This window comes from Juglans microcarpa x Juglans regia, chromosome 8S (genome assembly GCF_004785595.1).
Source record: "Juglans microcarpa x Juglans regia isolate MS1-56 chromosome 8S, Jm3101_v1.0, whole genome shotgun sequence".
Lineage (NCBI taxonomy): Eukaryota > Viridiplantae > Streptophyta > Magnoliopsida > Fagales > Juglandaceae > Juglans > Juglans microcarpa x Juglans regia.
The window spans coordinates 13,485,169-13,490,565 of record NC_054609.1 but is presented as its reverse complement, the minus strand read 5'-3'; the positions used below and the strand labels follow the sequence as shown (position 1 = coordinate 13,490,565).

The 5,397-nt window shown below is 31.2% G+C and overlaps 1 long non-coding RNA gene across 1 annotated transcript; it reads left to right on the top strand.

Moving 5' to 3' along the window:
* Positions 1-531: 531 nt before the first annotated feature.
* Positions 532-2,008, top strand: LOC121245049. The gene is made up of 3 exons (XR_005936531.1): positions 532-687; positions 762-1,068; positions 1,872-2,008. It is a non-coding gene; the product is annotated as an uncharacterized LOC121245049 (long non-coding RNA).
* Positions 2,009-5,397: the final 3,389 nt, after the last annotated feature.

The window sequence follows — 5,397 nt, the reverse complement described above, 5'->3', positions numbered from 1 at the left end:
TCTCATCATACAGTAAAATACATATATGCTCAATTCCTTATTTAAATTCGAGAATTTCAAACGAAAGACAGATGGATACATGAACCAAACTTTATAGAATTTTGTTAATCATTTTTAATGTTATTTGAAAATCTTAAATACTTCCCATTTGTTTGAACTAATTAAGTGTTAAATAATTTTTCATCACTTATTTTATGTGTTTATTTCTCTCATACTCAAGAATGACTTGGCAGATAAATAGATTTCCGACAACACTTCTACTGTTTAACATCTCATCATATAGTAAAATACATGCTCAGTTCCTTGTATGAATTCGAGAATTTCAAAGGAAAGACAGATAGATACATGAAGTAGACTTTATAATATTTAATAATCATTTAATGTTGTTTGAAAATTTTTAAATACTTTCTATATATTTGTGCGTTTATTTCTCTTATGCAGTACTCAAGAATGACTTAGCAGATAAGTTATAGATTCCCGACAACACGTTTGGAGAAAAGGATGCAATCCTCTTTTTGAACATTAACTGAAACTTATCTTAATTCTGTCAAAAAGTACAATATATATGAATGAGATCAATATACTAAGAAGATCGAGCAACCCCATTTCATTGGAGATCAAGGAAAAAGCCAAGCTAGCTAGGATGGTCGCCGCAACAGCAGCAAGTACTACACCAACAATATCTAGGTACGCCACCTTGAGATGGTCCTCAGACTCTCCAGTCTCATACCTTTTCTTAGGTCTTGCCTTTGTTTTCCTAGTCATGGCCGTTGCGGTGCTCGTCCTTGCTTGCTCTCGTTGCCGCATGCTCGCACAGCCTCCTGCAGCAGCCTTGCCGTCGAATGAAAAGCCTGGAACCACCACCAAAATGAGGACTCAGGAAGAGGTTGAGCCAAGAATAGTTGTTGTCATGGCTGGAGATGATTGCCCCTTGTTCCTTGCAAATCCCACATCTTTGTCTTTGATTCAACATATATAGACATATATACAACAAGCTGCTCGAAATCTCTAGATTATTGCTTTTGATCATCAGTAGTTTTGTGCGTCTTTATATCAGAAATAGTGCAGGTATGTAGTCCCATTTTCTCCTACACCAATGAACAAGACACCAAGAATATGGATTAGTGTATAATTTTATTCCTTCACCTACAAATCTCTCGATCATGGGTTTGTTAGCCCATATTATTTTATATAGAAGTTATTGAGAAAATTTGATTAGAATTTAAATATATTGTTTCGTAGTGTTAAGAATATAATGTAGATAATTAAATCTATCTCTTCTCATCAACTTAAATTTTTTAGACAAATGATAATTTCACATTGTATTAGAGTAGAGGTCCTGATCAGTTAGGGACCTAAGTAAGCCATCCTTGGGCTACTTCTAAATCCATCCAACACTTAGCCTTTTAGCTTAGCCCATCAATGATGCCAAGTGTCATACCATTATTGGCTTCTTGGTGGTTATTCTAAAAAAATAAAATACTAAAATCTTTAAATAGTTATAACTAAACTCATTGTGTGATTCTTGTGACACCCCCAATCTCTGTTTATGTTTTGGCAGAAATTTGAAGCGTCAGAATATGCAACATTTGGTCACATGTCCCATTCATAACATGCACGGTAATCTATTACTAATTTAGTAATATGCAATAATCGCAATAAAAAGTCAAGCTCATAAAAACTTTGCACCAAAATATCTAAAACATAACCTCATAATCATTTGATAACCATAGTTTAGCCTCGTAGGACTGTTTACATTTTAAACATTAACAAATGGAGATTTACATATATCTCCTTATTTCTTTCTTGGTTAGGGAGTTTTATAAGACTCTTATTTAGAGCATCTGTCTGATGACCTGAATAATATGCAGGGCCATCTCTATAAATATGAGCATCATCTCTAACTGTCGATCTAGGTCTAGTTCATTCTCTATGGTCCAAATCAGCTGACTTACGTCCATATCCATCCTATGGTCCTACTACAACTTCTATCGTGGTTGTTTAGAAAATAAAGCAATATTTTGAATACCGTACCGGAAGCCGTACCGGTCAAGATACTGGAACGAAATATTTCAATATCGGTATCATTTCGTGTACCGTTTCGGAATAGTCGATATATGAATAAATTATATATATAAATATATATAAAAATTATATTTCAAAATAATAGTTTATATATGAATAAATTATATATAAATACATATATATATAAATTATAAATAGCTTAGTCTGAATTGGGGATCGCAAAATAAGCTTGCAGTTTAAAAAAAAAAAAACTTGAAGGCCGAAATATAGGCTGGTATAGGCTGAAATTAAGGCCGGTATGGCCGGTATTTGGGCCGGTACGAAACGTGTGGGCCGGTACAGAAAATTTCAGCAGTACTGATTGGTACAATACGAAATTCAAATTAGTGAAATAAAGAGGTGAGATTTCATGAAAATCCTAGTAATTTAGCAACTAACATACAATGGGATAACATGGACATGATAAATAATAAATAGGAAATGCATGAATGCAAAAAACATACTTTTCTTTGTTTATTTAGACTTCTTTGTAGAAACAGGTTTTGAATAACTTCCAGATCAATATAACACATTTTTTTATAGAGAACATTTATCCAAAGAAATCGAGTTTTGGATTTCTTTTCTTTTCTTTCCAAAGCATCTTGCTTAACATATAGTAACATCATAACTCCCTATTTTGCACTATGAGTACCTCCTAGATTTATTTCATCATATATGCACAGTTAAACTTTCATACTTTCATTCATAGTTGTACCCACCAGCCCTAGGTACCATTTACATATGACAATCACCCTAGAATCCTTTAAAGAGGATCCAACCATTGCTTGTTGATTGTTCTTCGCCAATCCAAGCATTACCCCTTCATGTTCTCCAACTAACCGAATAGAATAGTCGGATTGTACTGTTAAGAAAATAATTTTTAGTTTATTAGTGTATTTTTTTTATTTTTTAAAAATATTTAAATATATTAAAAAAATATGAAAAAAATGAGAAAAAAAAATAAAAATACACATTTAGCCTATCGATCAAATTGAGCAGACTACTCTACCGCCCGAGTCCTTATTTATTTGGTGCCATTAAAAAGGATAGAAATTGCAATCCAAGACTCCAAATAAATAGGAGCCCAGACATTCTTAACAGTACAATCCGAATCCATTCATGTTTTATTTTTTCAAAACTCTATATTTATAGCGATGATATCCTATTATCTTTTAGTAGAAATGATATTTACAATTTTAAAATATGCAAGTCTCGCATACTTTTTTTTTTTTTAAATAGATAAGTTTGGAATCGACATGAAAAAATTATTTTTTTTTTAAAGAAAGTGTGCAAAACTTACACATTCTAAGACTGTATCTAGTATTACTTATCTACCTGTTATTTTAGACTCTAGAGATTAGGTAAGAACTCTACCTGACCTAATTATACAAGGGAATTTTAGCCATGTATTATAGTACTTTACTACTTTACCTGACCTAATTATATCCTTGACGAGAATAAATATCTAAATATAGTATGAATAAAAGAGGGAATGCAAGCTGGTAATGTTGACGTTACTTGTGTTATCTTTGTCTTGTTTGTCAATATAATATCGCAGCTTATTTTATAAAGCTTTAATTAGTGTGGTAGAAAGTCTAATCGAGCTTGGAGGAACTCTTAAAGTCTTGCCAATAGTTTTTTACGTGTATGCTGATTCGGCACTGTTTTTTTTTCTCTTATTAAGCAAATAAAAGTGGATAATACTATTTTACAGTCTTGATCTTATTGATGCACCTAACACACTCATGATTCAGGTACCATAAAAAAAAAAATATTAATATTTTATTTTTTTTAAACGGTAAAAAATTTCATATTAATACCAATTTGTACGTAGCATAACTCTAATAATAATAAAATTTAAAAGAGTTTTACTACTTACAAGTCGGTGTATAAATACATTTTTGTGCTAATTGATAATGTGACGAAAATCTTATGATCTGCTTGTTAGTACGTCGATTATCGGGGTTTATAAATCTATTTTTTTAATTATTATTTTTATATAATTTATATAATAGCGTAATTCATGTATATTTACTCCACAAAAAATGTAGGATTTGGTACGTGTGATTGTAATATTTTCATAAGCTACCATGATCGATCTAGTACTGTAGGTTTCCTATACAAAATAATAAATGGCATAACATGATATACCATTTGACCACTACACATTGGCTTCTTTCTTAATGATCCCCACGTGCATCTTGCTAACAAATAAAAAATAAAAAAAACTACAAAAGCACGTGCGTGCAATGTGAAAAATTGGAGGAATCGCATAAGTCTATTGTCTCCAGCTTTGAAATACCTGTCCTTTTACCAGCTACAAGATCACACGCTTTGAATCTTCACGTGAAGCTCGTTATCGTTATTTAACTTTCATTTCATCTCATTGTATAAAATAAAAGAAGTAAAAAAGAAACAAATTCAAAAGGATGTGATCCCCACAAGAAATGCAAGACAAGAAGCAAGAACAACTGCACATTGGTCTCACCTTGTCTGTTCATACCAAAATAAGTCGTAGGAAGGATTTGTCTAAGTGGGGAACAGCCAAAAACATGCCTAAAACTCTTTAGACAGCGCATGGATAAAAACTTCTAGGCATATAAGTAAAATTTGTTCTTGCCCTTATCAATGAGGAAAGGCTACCGTACTCCATCAAGATTCTCAATTTTATTTTTTATACCATTCTTGCATAGGATTAATAATTTAATATCAAGTGCAAAATAATATACAAAAATCTCAACTAAGCCCTAAACAACTATTTAACTATGGGTAGTGCTACTATGCCGTCCAACTCTTACTGCTGGCAGTCGTGCCTGCTAGTGCAATTTACCTTTTTTTCAAATATTTTTTTATACAAGTTTTAAACATTTAAAAAAAAAAAACCCAAATTCACTAGTCATAAAATTTTCACATGTGGTGAAAGATATGCTTGGATTATTTTTCCCTATCCAAATTAGTCCATATACAATGTAAATTAATGTGAAAGATGTGAATTCCTTGTTTGATTAATTAAAGAGTCAAAAGTCACTTCACAGGTTAATAGATAAGTCAATTGGCCTAGCAAGTTTTACCGTCCTATCAAGCTATTATTTCGCCTATCAGAACTACTCCTTGGAAACACGCACAATGTGCAATTGAAATTACCATAAATTTATCAGAAATGATATTTATATATACCGTGTAAGCGTGTTATTTATTTTGAATAAATAAATAAATATAAAATTTATATAAAAAATTAATTTTTTACTAATAAATTTTACTCTTTTTTAAAACAAAATTATACAGTATTTATACAATTCATGACTGTATTTAACATTAAAAAATAGTAGAAAT